At 45.1% G+C, this 21,761-nt stretch overlaps 1 protein-coding gene across 14 annotated transcripts in view; it reads right to left on the bottom strand.

Moving 5' to 3' along the window:
* The window catches only part of PKNOX2 (PBX/knotted 1 homeobox 2), a 989,927-nt gene that overhangs the window by 326,260 nt on the left and 641,906 nt on the right, over positions 1 to 21,761 (bottom strand). For 2 of the 14 annotated variants that reach the window (XM_029573051.1, XM_029573053.1), the window contains one exon: positions 16,274 to 16,514. The exons of 11 other annotated variants lie outside the window; for them this stretch is intronic. The gene's annotated coding sequence lies outside the window, so the exon portion shown is untranslated. Of the gene's footprint in view, positions 1 to 16,273; positions 16,515 to 16,879; positions 17,209 to 21,761 lie in introns of all 14 variants that reach the window. One more of the 14 variants, XM_029573047.1, reaches the window with a different exon arrangement.

The following is a 21,761-nucleotide window of genomic DNA, read 5'->3' as shown; positions in this document are numbered from 1 at the left end:
TCCCCAAATTGCATGTGTGATAAACTTTTTGTTATAACGCGCCTGCAGTGGATTAATCAACCCGCGAAGTGAAAATTAGCACAGGTACGATAAATTTATCACACCTTGTGGAAATTACTTATGCAATATGAGAGCAGGGAAATTTGACTAACCACACCCCTTTTCTATCGCGGCGCTATTTCTGCTAGGAGCAAGTTAGGAAATAGTTGATATTTCCTTCTCTATGCGCCCTCACATAAAAAAGCTGGTTTCAATTGCATTTCATAAACTAAGGCTGCTGCACAGGTTGAAACTCCTATTAAGACCGGAGGACTTCCACTCAGTGCTACAAGTACTATTTTTCCTCATATTGATTACTGTAGTTCTCTTTTCTTGGGTCTACCTGCTAATACTCTTTGAATGCTTCAGCTCGCAGGAAAACCTAGATTTGAACACATTCCCCCAGTTTTGGCTGCCTATAACATGGCAAATTAAATTTAAAGTTTTGACCTCAACAATTCATAGATTCCCTGGTGTAATGCTGTGTTAAAGATTTAAAGACCATTCTGCTCCTTCCACTCGGCTAATAAAGGTTTGTTGAAAATACTATCACCAAAGTTTGATCATTTAACTGAGACTAAGGATTGGACCTGCTCTCTGGCAGACCCATCCTTAACTAATTCTCTTCCTGAATATCTCCGGCTTCTCACTGATTTGAAACAATTTAAAAAAGAACTAAATACACTTTTCTTCTGGGAAGCTTTCACTTAGCTCACTATGTTGATTTCACTGCTAATCTGATTTATCTTTTTGGGGGTCTATATTCAGCCACTGGTGTGGTCACACCTTGCTATCTTAAAGTTAGGTATAACCGGCTAACTTTAGGACAGCCATATGGCCCGACCAGAGTTAGCCACAGATGGCAACCAGCTAAGACTGAATATCGGAGTTAGGCTGGTTAAATTAAGCGGCTAACTTCACTCCTCCCCTGAATGCCTCCTGGGGGGTCTGTGCAGGCACATGCATGGGATGTGTTTGAGTGATAAAGTGAGCAATGTGTGTATGCGATTCAGTGAGTATGTGGTCTCTGTTTCTGTGCAAGTGCATAGGTGGAGTGTGTCTGAGTGCGTTTGTGGATATGAGTGAATGGGTAAGATGTCTCTGGCTGTTCTCTCCCCACCCCCTTCCAGTCTCTTTTGTGATATTTTTTCCCTCAACTCCTTATGCCCTTTCCCAAGCCTTGCTTAACCCTCCCTTGCTCTTCCTGTCATTCAATCCTTCTTGGTTGTCATCTTTAACTCCTCTAGCAGTAGCTTCTCCATTAGTTTGGCTGGTGGGACCTGGACATCCCATCAGCTGTGCCACACAAGTCCTCCAGCTCTATCTTCATGGAGGCCGGTGAATTTTCATCACCCTGCCCACAGTATCATCTGTGTCTTTATTTCAGCTAGCAAGGCTTAACTCCCTGATAGTCACACTACGCAGATCCCTTAGCATTGTCTCCTCTTTGGCAGCTAAGGCCCAGACTCCCTACTTGCTGTGCTGCTCAGTGCCTCTGGTGCTGCCATATGTTTAGGTTGCAAAATTCATGCAACACTGTACACTACAGGCAGACCGTGCATGCACACAACAGAAGGCAGCACTGAAACACTAAGTGCACAAAATGTGGATTACCATCTTGTTAGATCTCATGTTGATTAAAATGTTTTCAAAACGTAAAGGCCATCTCCATAAATGAAATGAGATATTTTCATATTAGTACAATAATCACTGTCACTAAAGTGTGTTAGGACAAATGCAATGTTAGCATGCATTAAACACGTTTTAATGCTTGTTAATGCTGTGCTAATGCACTTGTGCATTAGTTCATGCCAATGATAAAACAGAGTTAGCATGGACTAATTCAATAATGAGTTCTCTCTCATGCAAATGCATACAATATTAAAAAGCTAATAATGCAAATTGCATTAACTTCCTATTAATGCAACATCTTATCTACACCACCAGGGGCAGACTGGCCTATCAGGGGACTGGGCTTCCCCCGCTGGGCCGATCGCTTCCATCACGTGTTTTTATTTTTCTGCTTCCTGGTCAAAAAAAAGAAGAGGAGCTGCTGTACCCGAAGAAAGATCTGTGAGGCTACCAAGAGCAGGGTGAGGTGAACGCCTCAGGTGGCAAACGTGCCTACCCAAAGGTAGGCGCTAGTTTCTGCCGGCACCCTCCGACTTAATATCATGGCGATATTAAGTCGGAGGTCCCGAAGAGTAAAAAAAAGTTAAAAAATTTTTTTTTTAAATGGGCCGGCAGCTGTCGGGCCAAAAACCGGACGCTCAATTTTGCCGGCGTCCGGTTTCCGAGCCCGTGGCTGTCAGCGGGCTCGAGAACCGACGCCGGCAAAATTGAGCGTCGGCTGTCAAACCCGCTGACAGCCGCCGCTCCGGGCTAAAAGGAGGCGCTCCTAGCGCATGCATGCATGGTGGTTCTTTCAAAATTTCTTAGGAATACATCCAAGGTATTCCCCTGCCTTCATCTTAAACAAAACAGGAGGAAAGAAGCTTTTCCATTTTAGAGTGGCTGGTATTGCTTTTGACCAACTGTGTCAGTGCCCTCTGTTGCTAGTTCAACAACTCCAGTTACTGCGTAAATTGTTCAAGTAGGGTTTGAATCCCTCTCTGGAGTTACTGCTGTCCTTCAGTGAGGGATTGTATCACTCACTCCATGTTAGCTTACTGGGCTCCGGTAACACAGGGTTTTCTTTGGAGGCTCTGCCCTGTTCTGGAACACCCAGACAACATACTTTTCTCTTTTCCCTCAGGAGAGAGAGAAAAAAAAAGCCCTACCTGTTTGACTCTGACTCACTGTATATATGTCCTTATTTCCAGGTGGAGCTATCCTCAATAGCCTTCTGTGGATCAATCTCTTGGCTGCTGCAGCAACAAGATTCCAGAAAAGAGGAGGAAAAAAAATGTGGTTTACCTAAAGAAATGGGGCTTTTACAAAACTGCCTTTACAAACCATTGGAGGAAAAGTACTCCTGTAGGGCCAGTATGTGCATACTTTTAGCCAAGGTCAGCAGAGGCACTCCCAGAGATAGGCTTGTGGAGCAGATAGTACTTACGTGCAAACATTTGAATTTTCAAAAGTATTACATTTTTCCTGATAAACCTGTATGCATATATTAGCAGGTATAAGTGAATGTGCGTGGTGGTTTTAGTGGGATAATTTTCCCTTTGAAAATTGGTATAAAATTTGCGTTAGACTTCTTTTCTAAGTAGATAGTTACAAAATTACCCCCCAAAAAGAAAAGATACATTTGAAATAATACCAGAAAAAGGAAAATAGAGTCAAGTAGTAGACAAAGTAAGATACCAAGGTATACAAATATCATAGTGTAGCAGTTCTCATTTACAATGTATGATCTCCCCAGTGTATCATAAAGCTCTGGGGCCCAAGAAGCTACAACAAATGAGAAACAGAAAAACAAAAGATAAAGCAAAAGAACCAAGTACAGGAAATTATTTTTTTTCCTTGATCTTCTGATATACAGTTTTTGCCTGCTTTTGCTCATACTTCCGCAACACTGTGTGCCTCTGCTGATTGCTCAGATCACTGGCATCTCTAGAAAAAGGAATTATAAAAATAATAATAATGTATACATTTGAAATACTGGCTAGAAAACTAATGAGCTCATTATATCTGAGCTCATTAGAACTTGTTGACAATAAACCCATTAGACCAATTAACATTCCATTAACAGCACTGCTGCTTCCTTTGAGGGTAGCACCAAGGGGTTAATTCCACTTGGAGGTAATTGGTCTGTATATGCTGAGAAACTATTCTTGAACACTGGAATTAGAGATGGACCAACCCTCCTGAGGAAAATAAACACAAAGACTAATTGTGAAATCTCTAGGCATCCAGCCTAGCCAAAACAAGTGAGAGACATCCTCCCAGAAGAGTTGAGTTGATCTTGGGCTGAGGATAAGTGTTCCTCAGTCTGAAATGCACCCCCAGCTACTACAGAACTGAATGCTCCATGCATCCCATCTCTACCAAGCATGTATGTAAAGAAAGTGTAAGTTATAAAGCTAGCTACCAAGTAACCTAGTTAAAACCCAAACATATTGTAAATAAGCATAGGCAGGCCAAGATGTTTTGGACAACACCCTCACTAATTTTGATGCCTATGAAGATTATTAGAAAGCTTGGTGAGACCTGGAAGGAGACCCAAGTATTTGCTTAAGAATTTGTTTTTGTAAACCTGTATGATATCCCTCTGTAATTCAGCTGAAGAGACCTAACCTGTTTGTTTTTCTTTATAAGGAAGTTATTCCATCCCCTTTACGTATTTGTCGTTTTTTCTAATTTAATATTTGCTACATTTTTTTTGAGATGGGATGCTCAGAACTGCATACAGTAGTCAAGGGTGGATGTACCACAGAGCTATACAGAAACATTATGATATTCTCAATTTTATTCTCTAAGCATTGCCAAATAATTCCTGGTATTCTAATTGCAATTTTGAGCACTGCTGCACACTGAGTTAAAGATTCCAATGTATTGTCCAGAATGACTCCAAGGTTCTATTCCTGGGTTGAAACTTCTAAATTGGAACCCAGTATTGAGCTTATATATAGCAAAGATTTTTTTCCCTATTTGCATCACTTCGCATTTGTGAACACAGGGAAGGTAATTTTTATACAGTCTGGGGCAGATTTTAAAAAAGTACGCGCACGCGTACTTTTGTTCGCGCACCCGGCGCAAACAAGAGTACACCGGATTTTAATAGATACACACGTAGCGCGCATATCTTTTAAAATCCAGGGTCGGTGCGCACAAGGCTGCACAAAATCGGCAGCCTGCGCGCGCCGAGCCGCGCAGCATGCCTCTGTTCCCTCCGAGGCCGCTCCGAAATCGGAGCGGCCTCGGAGGGAACTTTCTTTCCGGCGCCCCCACCTTCCCTTTCCTTCCCCTAACTAACCCGCCCCCTGCCCTAATTAATTCCCCCCCATACCTTTATTTCAAAAGTAACTTGCGCACGCGAGCCGGCTGCCGGTGCGCCATGTTCCATCCGGGGGCTGGTCCGGAGGCCACGGCCATGCCCCCCGAAACGTCCCCCAATGACGCGCCGGCCGCGACACGCCTCCCCAGGAAAGCCCTGGGACTTACATGCGTCCCGGGGCTTTGTGCGCGCCGGCAGCCTATGCAACATAGGCTGCCGGCGCGCGCAGGGGCAGCTTGGGGCAGGTTTTTGGGGGGTACATGTGTATCTTATCGCTTACCCCTTTGAAAATCTGCCCCTCTGTGTTCAATAAAATATGCATTTTAAAACAAACGCATAGAAATTTGCTTTCAAATCCTTGGGTAACTGGAGAAATACACGCACACATTACCTCACACACAGTTATATCTGCTCCAAGCATGACGCTACATGTGCATAGTAACTTATGCACAGAGATTCCAAGTTTCAATACTCGGTGTAAGTCACCAAGGGGTAGATTTTTAACAAACGGGCACATCCATGTGTGTGCGTTACCTGGCGTGCGCACATGGATGCGCGATTTTATAACATGTGCGCGCATGCCATAAAATCTGGGGCAGAGCGCACAAGGAGGGTGGATTAAAGCAATTTTCGTGACGCATCGTGGCCTTCACCAGTTCCCTCCCAGACCGCTCCAGTTAAGGAACAGACTGGGAGGGACCTTCCCTACCCCCTACACTAACCTCCCTTCTCCTCTCCTCCCCAATCCCTAATTCCTACCTTTCTCCTTCTTTTCTTTCACAACTTTTTTCAGGGCCTGACCTGAAGTAAGTAGCAAGCGCCGGCAGCCTGCTGGGGGGCAATTCCCCGGCACAGCAGCAAATGTACCTGTGTCTCATGCCCAAACCCTCCCCATCCCTCCCTGCCCCCCGGACCACCCCTTTTCTTCGACCCGGCTCTTGTGTGCGTAACAAGGGTTATGCGCGCGGCCGGGCCCCTTCTAAAATACACGCATAATTACCATATTTGACGTGCGCGGGCGATTTAAAATTTGCCCGCAAATGTGCCCACAGAAATTTATGTTGGCAGGAGCCAATGATTCCAAAATACTGAGTATTTGAGACAGTGGCTGGGGAGGAGCCGGCTGTCATGGTACATGTGGGCACCAACAACTTAGGGAAATGTGAGGAGGGGAGTTTCTGGAAGCCAAATTTAGGATCTTAAAGTTGAAATCTAGAACCTCCAGGGTGGCATTCTCTGAAATGCTCCCTGTTCCACGTGCAGGTCCCCAGAGGCAGGCAGAGCTCCGGAGCCTCAATGTGTGGATGAGATGATGGTACAAGGAAGAGGGATTCAGTTTTGTAAGGAACTAGACAACCTTTTGGGGGAAGAGGGGGACTTTTCTGAAAGGATGGGTTCCACCTTAACCAGAGTGGAATCAGGCTAACTTTTAAAAAGGAGGATAAGGAGGATCAACTTGGTGGGGATGTGGTGCTTTATGTCCAGGAGAGCTCAGAATCCAACAGGATAAAAATCATAAAAGAGACGAAATGCACAGCAGAATCTGTACAGGTAGAAATCCCATGAGTGTTGGCTAAATGTATAGTGACAGGAGTAAATTACCGTCCACCTGGCCAAAAGGATGAGACGGACAATGAAATGTTAAGAGGAATCAGGGAAGCTAACCAATCATTCGAGATTTAAATTACCCCAATACTGACTGGATAAATTTAACATCAGGACTTGCTAGAAATAAAGTTCCTGGATGGAATAAACAACTGCTTCATACAGCAATTGGTTCAGGAACCGATGAGAGAGGGAGCTATTTCAGATCTAAGTCTTAGTGGAACGCAGAATTTGGTGAGAAAGATAATGGTAGGGGGGCCAGTTGGCAACAGTGTTCATAACATTATCAAATTTGAACTAATGACTGGTAGGTAGACAATATGAAGTGGTTAGAGCAGTGGGTTACGAACCAGGAGACCAGAGTTCGAGTCCCGCTGTCACTCCTTGTGACCTTGGGCAAGTCACTTTACCCTTCATTGCCTCAGGTGCAAACTTAGGGCCTCATTTTCTAAAGTATCAGAGGCCTGCAATACTTTAGAAGATGAGGGGCGGGGCGCTGAAACAGGGGGCAAACCTGCGCTAGCCGGCAGCAATCGCACTGTCGCGGGGCGATCGCTGTCGGTTTTGCACTCAATAGCGCTACCATAGGAGGTGTAGCTATTGGGAGCGAAATAGGCAGTGAAAAGGCACTTACCTTTTAGCTGTCCGCGGCATCAGCGCAGAGTCGGCCCCGGTGATGCCCCGACTCCGCCTCTATCCTGGTATCGCACGCGATAAGGGACCTTTCGGGTGCGAAAGGTCCCTTATCGCGTGCGAGCGGCTTGGAAAATTAGGCCCTTAGATTGTAAACCCTCTGGGGATAGGGAAAATACCTACAGAACCTGAATGTAATCCACTTTGAAGGGCTGAAAAAAAAGTGCAAAAAGTGGAATATAAGTAAAATAATAAATAAAAATACGTAAATCTACAGCTCTAACACTGGGGGGTAGATTTTTAAAAACTGCGCGATCGCATACTTTTGTTTGTGCAGCAGGCGGAAACAAAAGTATGCTGGATTTTATAAGATACGCGCATAGCCGCGCGTATCCTCTAAAATCCTGGATCGGCGCGCGCAAGGCTGCCGATTTTGGGCAGCTGGCGCGCTGAGCCGCGCAGCCTGCCTCAGTTCCCTCCGAGGCCGCTCCGAAATCGGAGCGGCCTCGGAGGGAACTCTCTTTCGCCCTCCCCTCACCTTCCCCTCCCTTCCTCTACCTAACCCACCCCCCCGGCCCTATCTAAACCCCCCTTTACCTTTGTCCGTAGATTTACGCCTGCGAGAAGCAGACGTAAATCTATGCGCGCCAGCGGATTGCTGGCGCGCCGTGCTCTGACCCGGGGGCTGGTCCGAAGGCCTGGACCATGCCCCCGGGCCGGCACCACGACCCCCGGTCCCGCCCCTGAAACGCCGCGTCATCGGGTCCCGTCCCCCGACACGCCCCCTTCCAAAAACCCCGGGACCTACGCACGTCCCGGGGCTCTGCGCGCGCCGGCGCGCAAGGCCCTGCTCGCGTAAATCCGGGCGGATTTACGCGAGCAGGGTTTTTAAAATCCGCCCGTATATTTTCAAAAGGGAAACTTTGATAAAATGAGGAAAATAGTTAGAAAAAACTGAAAGATACAGCTGCAGAGGTGGACATTGTTTAAAAATACCATCTTAGAAGCTCAGCCCAGATGAATTCCACACATTAGGAAAGGTGGAAGGAAGGCAAACAGCTACGAACATGGTTAAAAAGTGAGGTGAAAGAGGCTATTTTAGCAAAAAAAAAAAAAAATCCTTCAAAAATTGGAAGAAGGATCCATTAGAAGAAAATAGGAAAAAGCATAAGCATAGTAAAGTTAAGTAATTGAAAAGACAGGCTAAGAGAGAATTTCAAATGTCCACAGAAGCAAAAACTCTTAACAACATTTTTAAAAAATATATCCGAAGCAGGAAACCTGTGAGGGAGTCGGTTGGACCATTAGATGACCGAGGGGTTAAAGAGGATCTTAGGGAAGATAAGGCCATTGCAGAAAGACTAAATGAATTCTTTCCTTCTGAATTTACTAATGAGGATGCTGGGGAGACACCTGTTCCGGAGATAGTTTTCAAGGATGATGAGACAGATAAACTGAACCAAATCACTGTGAACCGGGAACATGTAGTAGGCCAGATTGACAAACTAAAAAGTAGCAAATCACCTGGATCGGATGGAATGCACCCCAGGGTTCTGAAGGAACTTAAAAATGAAATTTCAGATCTATTAGTTAAAATTTGCAACCTATCATTAAAATCATCCACTGTACCTGAAGACTGGAGGGTGGCTAATGTAACCACAAAATTTAAAAAGGGCTCCAGAGGTGATCCGGGAAACTATAGACTGATGAGCTTGACTTCAGTGCCAGGAAAAATAATGCAAACTATTCTAAAGTTCAAAATCACAGAGCATATAGAAAGACATGGTTTAATGGAACTCAACCAACATGTATTTACCCAAGGGAAGTCTTGCCTAACAAACCTGCTTTATTTTTTTTTGAAAATGTTAATAAACATGTGGATAAAGGTGAACCGGTAGATGTAGTGTATTTGGATTTTCAGAAGGCATTTGACAAAGTCCCTCATGAGAGGCTTCTAAGAAAACTAAAAAATCATGGGATAGGAGGCGATGTCCTTTGGTGGATTACAAACTGGTTAAAAGACAGGAAACAGAGAACAGGATGAAATGGTCAATTTTCTAAGTGGAAAAAGGTAAACAGTGGAGTGCCTCAGGGATCTGTATTTGGACCTGTGCTTTTCAATATATTTATAAATGATCTGGTAAGGAATACGATGAGTGAAGTAATCAAATTTGTAGACAATACAAAAATATTCAAAGTAGTTAAATCACATGCGGATTGTGATAAAATGCAGGAGGACCTTACAAGACTGGAAGACTGGGCATAAAATGGCAGGTGAAATTTAATGTGGCTAAGTGCAAGGTGATGCATATAGGGAAAAATAACCCTTGCTGTAGTTACACGATGTTAGGTTCTGTTATGGTTTGGGGCTGTAGCCTGGTGTGGTGAACACCACCTGCAGGAGTGACACAGGACAGGAGGACGGGAGCGATAGCAGGTGATCTGGTGAGGCTGGGTAGAGTCTCTGGAGTCGAGTGCAGGATGATAAGAATTCCTGGAGCTGGGTACCGGCTAAGAAGGCCCTCTGGAACTGGGATCTGGATGAGAAGAGTCTCTGGAGTTGGGTGTTGGCTGAGAAGGGTCTCTGGAGCTGGGTGCTGGCTGAGAGATGTCTCTGGAGTTGAGAGCGTGGTGGTAAGGGTGAACTTCAGGAAACACTGGAACAGCATGTGGGTACATGTGGATATGAATGCAGGTATGCGTGAACTGTTACACTAGAACAGTGTGCAGGTATGGGTGAAATCAGAATAGCGTGCAGGTAAGCGAGACTGGATTCAGGTAAGCATGAGCTGGAGGAGGGGAAGCAGAACAAGGAAGACAGACAATGACAGGACTAGACAAACCAGGACAAGGACTACACTGAACATGAAAACACAAAATGACCGAAAGCAGCAAAGGCAAGGAAGTCCAAAGGAAGCAGGGGAAAACAGAAGAGTAATAGAAGCTACAAAGGGATTCAGAGAGAGAGGGGACAAAGCAGGTGATAACTAGAAAGATCAAGAGCATGATCAGCAAGATCAAGAGCAAGATCAGCAAAAGCCCATAGGCCACAGAGCAAGGCAGGAAAGCAGGATGCCCAAAGGCGCGCAAGGCAAGGAACAGATGGCTAAAGCAGAAAGCACAAAGGAACTCTATGCCGAAGCACCGAGGCATGGGCTAGGTAGGGTTAAATAGAGAGTTCTGGACATGGAGTAGGTAGGCAAGGAAGGCTGGACCAGCCAGGGGAGCATGCTCATGGGGGGCCTCTGGTGGTGAGGAGGCTGCACAGCAGCCAGAATCGTAACAGTTCCATAATAGGAGCTACCACCCAGGTAAAAGATTTAGCTGTCATACTGGATAATACATTGAAAAAGTCGGCTCAGAGTGCTGCGGCTGTCAAAAAAATAAACCGAATGTTAGGAATTATTAGGAATGGAATAGTGAATAAAATGGAAAATGTCTTAATGCCTCTGTATCGCTCCATGGTGAGACCGCACCTTAAGAACTGTGTACAATTTTGGTCACACATCTCAAAAAAGATATAGTTGCACTGGAGATGGTACAGAGAAGGGTTTCCAAAATGATAAAGGGGATGGAATGGAGGAGTAGCCTAGTGATTAGAGCAGTGGGCTACAACCCAGGGGAAATCAGGCCTCAATACCACTTGTTGTTCCTTGTTACCTTGGACAAGTCACTTTAACTTCCATTGCCTCAGGTACTGTTGTAAGCCTTGTGGGGAAAGGGAAAAACCTATAGTAGCTGAATGTAATCCACTGTGAACTACTGAAAAGCAGAATATATAAATCTAAAATATATAGAACGGCTCCCTATGAGGAAAGGCTAAAGAGGTTAGGGCTGTTTAGCTTGGAGAAGAGACAGCTTGGGGGGGGGGGGGGGGGATATGATAGAGGTCTTTAAGATCATGAAAGGTGTAGAACAGGTAAATGTGAATTGGTCATTTACTCTTTCAGATAATATAAGCATTAGGGGGCACTCCAAGTAGTAATCAAGTAGCTCATTTAAAACTAATTGGAGAAAATTCTCTCTCACTCAAAGCACAATTAAGCTCTAGAATTTGTTACCAGAGGATGTAGTTAGTGCAGTTAGAATAGCTGGGTTTAAAAAAGGTTTGGATAAATTCTTGGAGAACAAGTCCAATAACTATTAATCAAGTTCACTTATGGAATAGCCATTGCTATTATCGGCATTAGTAGCGTGGAATATACTTAGGGGTAGATTTTTAAACCCTACCCGGCGCGCACAAATGTCCACCCGATTTTATAACATGTGCACGCTGCCGCGCGCATGTTATAAAATCCAGGGTCGGTGCGCACAAGGAGGTGCACACATGTGCACCTTGCACGCACCGAGCCCAAGGGGAGCCTCGATGGCTTTCCCCATTCCCTCCAAGGCCGCTCCAAAATCGGAGCGGCCTTGGAGGGCCTTCCCCTCCCTTCCCCTATCTAACCCACCCCCCAGCCTTAACTAAATCCCCCCCCTACCTTTGTTCCAAAAGTTACGCCTGCCCAAGGCAGGCATAACTTGCGCGTGCTGGCCGGCTGCCGGCGCACTATGCCCTGGCACAGGCCGCTGTGCCGGAGCACTCGGCCCCGCCCCCAAACCACCACCATGCCCCCGGACTGCCCATTTTGGAAAGCCCCGGGACATACATGCATTCTGGGGCTTCCGCGCACCGCAGAGCCTATGCAAAATAGGCTCAGTGAGTGCAGGGGTAGGTTTTTGGGGGTTACGCGCGTAACCCTTTGAAAATCTATCCCTTAATGTTTTGGGTACTTGTAACCTGGATTGGTCACTGTTGAAAACAGGATGCTGGGCTTGATGGACTCTTGGTCTGACCCTGTAAGGCAACTTCTTATATTCTTCCCCAAAAGTACACATGTATGCTTTAATATGCACATATATTTGTAATGCAGGAAAACATATACTCTACCCATTTTATAAAATTAGGCGTATAGGAGATAATTTGCAAAGGAGTTATGAGTGGAAAAATGGCACATGTGTATGTGACACATGCATATCCAATTTTTAAAAAGGGCAACATACGCACCTATATATACACATGAACAAAGTGGGTGTGTTTGGGGTAAGGTTTGCAACTTTGTGCGTACTTTGCTATTTTATTGCCAAATTCTGCGCAGAAAATGGCAGAGGAGACCCCGGCATGCAATGAACGGAGTGGGTGAAGATGAAGGCCCCTGTGTGCCGCGGAGTGTGCTCTGCTCGTGATGAAGATGAAGGACCCCGTATGCCACGAATGGAGTGTGCTCTGCTTGCAGTGAAGATGAAGGCCCCAGTGAGAGTGAATGTGTGTGTGTGTGTGTGAGAGAGGAGAGGGGTATGAGAAAGGGGAGGGGCTGTGAGAGAGGAGAGGGGAGGGGCTGTGAGAGAGGAGAGGGGAGATGTTGTGGGGAAGGGGAAGGTGAGAGCAGGGAGAAGGGTGTGAGAGAGGGGAGGGGAGGGTGAGAGAGAGCAGAATGGTGAGAGAGCGGAGGAGGGATGCTTGAGTATGGGTGCAAGAGAGAGAGGGAGCCTATATGAGGAGATTGTGAAGGAGTGTGTGTGTGTGTGAGGGATTGGGAGCTCGTGTGTATTAAAAAGGGATCGTATGTATGTGAGGGTGCTAGCCTGTGTGAAGGGATTGTATATGTGTGAGACAGAGCCTGTGTGAAGGGGTGCATGAGAGGGAGACATAAGTAGACTGTGTGAGGATGTGTATGTGAGAGAGAAAGGGAGCTTGTGTGGGTGTGTATGCAAGAAAGAGGACCCTGTATGAGGGGATGTGTGTGTGTGTGCGAGAGAGTGAGGGAGCCTGTATGAGGGTGTGTGTGTACTAGATAGAGGGAGCATGTGTGTGTGAGAGAGGGAGGGACAGAGGGAGCCTGGGTGAGGGGCAGTACTGAGAAAGGGGTCAAACTCTGGGACTGGCGATAGAGTGGAAGGGGTTGAGCCTGGTGGTGGAGGGGAGAGATACTGGTAGGTTGGGACCTGAGAAAGCAAAGTGGCCAGGGGAGTAGGGAGATCGAGTGGAAGGGACACTCCTACAGTGAATTTCTAGGGAAATTCTGCTCAAAATATTTAAAATTATGCATATTTAAGTAATAACCTTTTTCTGTATTAATTTAAAATGTAATTACTTAAAGACTGTCATGTAAATTGTGTTATTTTGACCAATATAAAGTTTGCAGAATTTTGCACAGTGGGTGGGTTTGTGAGTGTGACTGGGGCACATTGGGGGGTGAGTGGCAGTTAATAAATTCCATAATGACAATAAACTTATGAATGCTCATGGCATAATGATTGAGGAGGAAGAGGAGGTACCCCTTACAGACAGCATACAGGACCAGGACATCGTTTTTGGATCTCTCTGAGGAGCAAGTTATGCGCAAGTTCATGTTTGACAAGGAAACCATACTATACCTATGCCAGCAGTTAGAGCAGGACCTGCACCCTTCCACCTGGAAAGGCCACGCCTTGCCAATAAACTATAGCCCTGCCCTTTTTAGCCACTGGCACCTTTCAATCACCTCTAGGACTTACAGCTGGAATAAGCCAGTCAGTCATATCCATAAGTATCAATTAGTTTCTGACTGCTTTTCTCAGAAAAACACATCACTGTGTATCTTTTCCTTGCAGAAGACACCAACAACAAATTATGACCGAGTTTTATCAAATGCACATTTCACTTCGGGTTTTATGATTGTACTCATATCCACAAGCAGCTGAAAAGGCTACCTACGGCAACCACAAGGGCTTCTACTCTTTCAATATGCAGGTGGTCTGTGATGCCAAGAGGATCTTCATGGATGTCATGCCAAGGTTTCTGGGATTCCATCATGATAATTCCATCCTCTCACGGTCAGGAATTCATGACCATTTCAAGGAACCACTGGGGGGATGGTTTCTAGGTTAGTATGCTGCTCTTGCTAGAACCAGAACGCTAATAACATCTGCCCCTTTCCTCTCCCTGATATCTAGGTGAACTTATCACTTAGGCCCAGGAGCCCTACTCCATTCTCCACTTGGGTACAGCCCTGCTAATTACTATCATGGGCTATCTCACTCAGCTTTTCTCTGCCTTCTTCCCTTACAGATGATAGAGGATATCAACTCAAAACCTGGCTCATGATCCCACTTGCATACCCACAGACTGTGGTAGATGTGTGCTACAACTGGGCCCACCGGCAGAACAGGGCTTACTCAAAACAAATTTCCGCTGCCTGGACAGATCTGGAGGATGTTTTCTCTACAACTCCACCAAGGTCTATAAGATCTTTCTAGCCTGCTGCATGCTTCATATCCTCACCAAAGCCAGAGGAGGAGGAACAGGCATATATCCCGAGCACTGAGGAATTGCAAGAGATACATCACTAGATTCACCAGCAGGCTGTAGAGGAAAGGAACACTCTAATTCAAAGAAATTTTCAATGGTGAAGGTTCATTTATTTACAACACAATGGAGATAATAGTGCATATTAAACCAAGGAATTAATACTTCCTAGCCATTCTCTCTTTTTCAGTGTTAGATTCATTGACCCTTGTGCTGTGGTGAGATTGGTTTAAACTGCAAGGAAGGCCCCATAGGTCCTCATCAACAGCTGGCGAAGCTAGACTGGGAAATGACAGATCAGGAGCTTCACTTATACCGACCCCTTTACCCTCAAGGTTGAGCCCTCAAGTAAGCATATGCATAAGTGCAGATCCAGTATCAGGTAAGGTTCAAGGGCAGGCAGCTGTTAGAATAGTACGTATCCAGGCAAAGGTCAGTGGCGGGTGGCAGACAAGAGTGGTCAGTATCCAGACATGGGTCAGAGGCAGGTGGCAGGCAAGAGTGATCAAAGTCCAGGTGAAGGTACAAAGCAGAAGTCAGTCTGAGAACAGGCAACAGGAGACAAGGAGAAGGCAAGGACTGGATAGGAGAGGACAGGCTAGACTGAAGGATGAGGCAGGCTGGGCTGGAGAGACGAGGCAGGCTGGAACAGGAATGCAGGAGCAGTAACTCACACTACACTAGGATGTAGCCAACCCATTGCTGAGGTATTTGTTGGTAATCTGGGGCTGCCTTATATACCCAGAGCAGGTGATGTCATCAAGATGCTCTGAAACCAGGATTCCTGCCTCCGGTCCTTCGAGGTGCTGCGCACTGTGTGCGAGCAACTATGGATCCTTCTGGGAGGGGCCAGAGTACAACACGGAAGAGCAGTGGTGGAGCATGCATCTGAGCCAGGGTCTGCCCTGCGGCATCGGGGGTGAATACCACGGCTCGCGGGGCCTGCCCACAAGCTGTGAAATGTAACATTAGGTGGTGGCTTTGGTGTCTTGGACTGGCCAAGTCTGGTGCTCCTCTGTAACAGTGTCCAGTCTCTACTCACAGTGCCTTTGGAGGGCATGAACACAGAAGGCAACAGCAGGGGCTCAAAGCTGCAAGAATGTTGTGGGTTGGAGAATAGCTTCTGAGAACTGATATCAGGGGAGCCAGAGGCTGAAGGCCTGCCAGCTTTAGTGTGCCTCTCTTCTTTAGCATTAGCACATGAAGAGTCCATCCCCATGATAATCTGCGGTGGTGGTGGTGTAGTTGGAGGATGCATTGGTACATGTGGTGTAATTAGTGGAGGATGATGCCCCCTCATGGGTGGTGACAGACTCACTGGAGGAGCCTCCCACCAGGGTAATGGATCAATAACACAGTGGAACTATCCAGGGTGGCCATGATGGTAGTGCTGCTGCAAATGCTTAGTGTGGCCGCATTTAGGGGACCGGTGACTGCCATGGAGCATGCCATAATGGCTGCTGTTGACAGATAGCATCCGCTGCAGCATATTCTTCTAGACAGCAGTCATGCCCTGCAGTTCATCCTGCAGCATTCTGCCAACGTTCAGGATATCTTGGTGGACACTGTGCATGTTTGCATGCACCATTTCCTTCAGGCTCTGGATGTTCTGCCACAGGCCTGCTATCTTGTCTACAACTCTCTTGTTTAACTGTAGCATATGGTTTTCTAATAAGGTGCAAGGCACTTCTTCTTTACCAGAGAAGCTGCCCAGCATGCTGCAATACCTCAGGAAAAGGTAGCTGGGTGTAGGTGGCCCTCAGCTCCTCCTCTTCCTCCAACAGAGTTGGTCGTCCTCAAAATCTGTTGCCATCTCCTTCTCAATTTCCTTTTTGTTAGCCTTGGACTCTGCTAATTCCTCCTCCTCTGCATTGTTGCTATCTTCCTTCAAGCTTTCTGGCAGCAATCGTGCATGCCATCTAGGCCCTACAGTTCTGGGACCATAAGATTCGTGGCCAGTCTCTTCCCCTGCAAAAAGGTAAAAGTGTATATGATGTCATTACACACTCTATCTGGCAGTTTCTCTTTTCTATTACTGTTTCTTCCTTACAGATTTAGAGAACAGCTCAAAAGTCTAAAGTCTACAGGCTCCTGCTACTCCACTATTTTCTAATCTAGCATTCCCTTGGGTGTCAGCACTTAAATGTACCCTTTTTTTTTTTTTTTACTTACATGCATGCACAAAAAGAGGACAGCTTGGTGTGGCTATTGACAAATGGCTCAATCTGCCTTCACCACGACTGAATATCTCAAAAAAGGTACATATGTATTCATAGGTATGGTTTTACATATTATTATAGTCATAGCTTGCCTTTCTTACAAAAACAGCTCACCATGGCAACCTTGAGCACATGGGGTGTCCAAATCTCCCATACCGCTCTCACAGAAGCCTCTGAAATGGTGCTGAGGACCATCCATTCTCCTGAAAGTAATTTGGCCTAATGCCCTTCTTCCTTCATCCTGGCCTGTTTCTTCTTGACTTGTGACTCAGGTTTTGCACACTTCTGTTATTGTGAAGGACTTTGGATTTTCTCTCAGGTCTGCTCTTTCCGATAGAAACCAACTTTCATGACTCCTTCCCATATAAAATATTCTGGACTTTCATTACTTCTGCTGAAAGATAGGCTTCCTAAGCTGGGATCCACTTCTTACAGACAGGTTGCTGTTAGGAAGACAGGTTATGAGACTTGTCCTTATATACATGCATTCTTGCATAAAAGTCATGTGAATATGCATAGAAAGAGGAAGGGTTTACAAATTAAATTTTAAAAAATAGATAACGGAAGTTATGCGTAAGTTATATTCACATGTATTGATTGCATATACATGCATTCAGTCATTGATAAGTTGTGCTATTCATGTACATATTCCAAAATTGGGTTACCTTCAGACTCCATGTTATCAGGGACAGGCTGAACTGGTCCAGGGTTTATCCCTATTGCTTTCAATGGGGGTAACATGTGGACCAGCTCTACCTGTCCCTGATGAATGGAGCTTGCAGCTAACCCTTGTCCATAAGCTATATATTATGTGTAAGGAAAGCAAGGCATATGTGGATGAATTCATCATCATAAGAGCATAAGACTTGCCAAACTGGGGCAGACCAAAGGTCCATCAAGCCCAGTATCCTGTTTTCAAAGGGGGCCAAGCCAGGTCACAAATACCTGGCAGGATCCCAAGGAGTACATAAAAACATAAAAAATGCCATACGGATCAGATCAAGAGTCCATCAAGCCCAATATCCTGTTTCCAACAGTGGCCAATCCAAATCACAAGTACTTGGCAAGTACCCAAACATCAGAAAAATCACAAGCTACTTTTGCTTATTAATTACCGTAATAGCAGTTTATGGAATTATCCTCAAGGAACTTATCCAAACCTTTTTTAAACCCAGTTACAATAACTGCTGTAACCAATGGCAATTAATTCCAGAGCTTAACTATGTGGTGAGTGAAAAAGAGTTTTGATTTGTTTTAATGAGTTACTTGCTAACTTCAAGGCCGAAGAGCCAAAAACTTACAGTAAAAACTTTTTAAAATATATCCGAAGCAGAAAGCCTGTGAGGGAATCAGTTGGACCGTTAGATGATCGAGGGGTTAAAGGGGCACTTAAAGAAGATAAGGCCATCATGGAAAGATTAAATGATTTCTTTGCTTCGGTGTTTACTGAAGAGGATGTTAGGGAGATACCCGTTCTGAAGAAGGTTTTCATGGATAATGATTCAAATGGACTGAATCAAATCACGGTTAACCTAGAAGATGTGGTAGGCCTGATTGACAAACTGAAGAATAGTAAATCACCAAGACCGGATGGTATACACCCCAGGGTTCTGAAGGACTAAAAAATGAAATTTCAGATATATTAGTAAAAATTTGAGGCTTATCATTAAAATCATCCATTGTACCTGAAGACTGGATGGTGGCTAATGTAACCCTAATATTTAAAAAGGGCTTCAGGGGCAATCCAGGAAACTACAGACTAGTGAGCCTGACTTCAGTACCATGAAAAATTATAGAAAGTGATCTAACTATCAAAATCACAGAACATATAGAAAGACATGGTTTAATGGAACAAAGTCAGCATGGCTTTACCCAAGGCAAGTCTTGCCTCACAAATCTGCTTCACTTTTTTGAAGGTGTTAATAAACATGTAGATAAAGGTGAACTGGTTGATGTAGTGTATATGAATTTTCAGAAGGCATTTGACAAAGTTCCTCATGAGAGGCTTCTAGGAAAAGTAAAAAGTCATGGGATAGGTGGCGATGTCCATTCCTGGATTACAAACTGACTAAAAGACAGGAAACAGAGAGTAGGATTAAATGGTCAATTTTCTCAGTGGAAAAGGGTAAACAGTGGAGTGCCTCAGGGAACTGTACTTGGACCAGTGCTTTTCAATATATATATATATATTGAAAAGCAATCTGGAAAGGAATATGATGAGTGAGGTAATCAAATTTGCGGATGATACAAAATTATTCATAGTTAAATCACAAGCAGATTGTGATGTATAACAGCAGGACCTTGTGAGACTGGAAGATTGGGCATCCAAATGGCAGATGAAATTTAATGTGGACAAGTGCAAGGTATTGCATATAGGGAAAAATAATCCATGCTGTAGTTACACGATGTTAGGGTCCCTATTAGGAGCTACCACCCAGGAAAAAGATCTAGGCATCAAAGTAGATAATACTTTAAAATCGTTGGCTCAGTATGCTACAGCAGTCAAAAAAACAAACTGAATGTTAGGAATTATTAGGAAGAGAATGGTGAATAAAACAGAAAATGTCATAATGCCTCTGTATCGCTCCATGGTGAGACTGCACCTTGAATACTGTGTACAATTCTGGTCGCCACATCTCAAAAAAGATATAGTTGCGATGGAGAAGGTATAGAGAAGGACAACCAAAATGATAAAGGGGATGGAACAGCTCCCCTATGAGGAAAGGCTGAAGAGGTTAGGCCTGTTCAGCTTGGAGAAGAGACGACTGAGGGGGAATATGATAGAGATCTTTAAGATCATGAGAGTTCTTGAATGAGTAGATGTGAATCAGTTATTTACACTTTCAGATATTAGAAGGACTAGGGGGCAATCCATAAAGTTAGCAAGTAGCACATTTAAAACAAATCGGAGAAAATTCTTTTTCACGCAACACACAATTAAGCTCTGGAATTTGTTGCCAGAGAACGTGGTTAGTGTAGTTAGGTTCAAAAAAGGTTTAGATAAGTTCTTGGAGGAGAAGTCCATCAACTGCTATTAATCAAGTATACTTAGGGAATAGCCACTGTTTTTAATTGCATCTGTAGCATGGGATCTTCTTGGTGTTTGGGTAATTGCCAGGTTCTTGTGGCCTGGTTTGGCCTCTGTTGGAAACAGGATGCTGGGCTTGATGGACCCTTGGTCTGACCCAGCATGGCAATTTCTTATGTTATGTTCTTATGATGGCAGATAAAGACCATATGACCCATCTATTCTGCCCATCTATCCAATTTATCTAGTCCTTACAATTCCCATCACTCCCTCAGAGATCCTCTGTATTAATCCCATACTTTCTTGTATTTTGTCTTTATTAAAATTTCTTAATCACTTATGCTTGAGCCCTGAGCAATTTACACATAAAACATACATAATAATTGCCAACAATACAACAGCATGACAACACTGAGATCATAGACTAAATCAACAGTTATCACCAGAAGAATAATTCCAAAGCTGTGGTCTTGGCAGATTTCAATATATGCCATTAGCCAAAAGCTAGTCCCATCAAGAAAAACCTTAAAACTGTTTAAATGTTTTAGTATATTCCATTAGTCTCAATGCTGCAGGAAGAGTGTTCTATATGACGGGTGCAGCCACAGAGAATGTGCAGTCTCTTATCATTGATAATCGTGCTGCTTTTATTGATGGCACTTCAAGAATTCCTCTTTCCTGGGATCTTAAGGTTCTTGAAGGCTGATATATACATAGCAAGAAGTTTGTCCAAGGAAGAGAGGTGATGCTGAAAAGTTTGTGAATTAAGAGAAATATCTTTCACTGGATTAGAAAGCGAATAAGTAGTGTTGTGTTTCTCTGGTCATGGGTCGGACCCACTACTGCCCGCTCTTACCTCCTGCCTCAACTCAGAGGGGGGCCACCAACACCGCGGCAGGCCCCTGAATGGAAACACGGTAGGCCACTGCACAGGTCTGACACGCCTTGCTAGGGACACCACTCAGCCGAGTGGGACGCCCCTAAGTGAACACGTGCCTAGCTCAGCCCTATTTAAAGGACCCATGGCGGGAAAACCACTGCTGTGCTCATGGATGACATTACAGGCTCTCCATTATTTAAAGCCTGCTCAGACTGGCCTCAAGCACCTAGGCAATAGTTTGAACTCTTCTGAATAGCTGATTGCCTCGCTGGTTCCTGGTTCCTGATCCTATTTCTGTTCCAGTGCCTTTTCTTCATGTTCCTGGTTCCTCCTGTGCGTTCAGAGTTCCTGGGTTCCTGTCTTGTGGTTCCTCGTCCATCCTCAGTGTCTTCCTACTGTTCTACCTTGCCTCCTTCCCCCTGGATTGACTTCTCAGCTTGACTTCGGTTTGGAACACCGGTTTGTCTTCATTTTGGATTCCTGGCTTGATCTCGGACTGCTTCTCGACCACGTTGCCTTCTGCCTGCCTTGAAACCTATGCTTGCTAGTCTTGCCATACTCCCCCTGCCCTTGACCTCAGCTTATTCTCATCAATGCTGTCTGCTGCCTGTCCTAACCTCTACTTGGACTGATTTTGTTTTCTTCCTGCTGGCTACAACCTCTTCTGCGACAGATTCTTCTCTTCATAGAGACCCGCACCTAAGTCCATCCGGCCCCAGCACCCAAGGTCTCAACCTAAGGGGAACGAGGGCTGATATTGATGAAGTTTCTGTTGGGTGTCTGTTCCAGCCAGCTCTGCCTGCTGAAGGTGAGGACCTTCAGGGTTCCTCCCTGTGGGCAGCGTCAACCTCACCTTGGTTCAAGGGTCCACTTCCGCAACAGGTAGCCATTAAAGCTGGTAAAGGGTCGGTGTAATATGATCACTGTGCTTCCTGCCACTGATCAAAAGAGCTGTAGAATTTAGAAGTAGTTGAAGAGTCTTTAACAAAGTGTCAGGGAGCTCCAAATAAATGGTGGGCAATAGAGATACTTGGACCACAAGTCTATAATCACTAGGTTTCAATAGGTTTTTCAGACCACAAAGTACT

Source organism: Rhinatrema bivittatum, chromosome 12, assembly GCF_901001135.1.
Source record: "Rhinatrema bivittatum chromosome 12, aRhiBiv1.1, whole genome shotgun sequence".
NCBI classification, from domain to species: domain Eukaryota; kingdom Metazoa; phylum Chordata; class Amphibia; order Gymnophiona; family Rhinatrematidae; genus Rhinatrema; species Rhinatrema bivittatum.
This window is presented reverse-complemented; position numbering and strand designations above follow the sequence as displayed.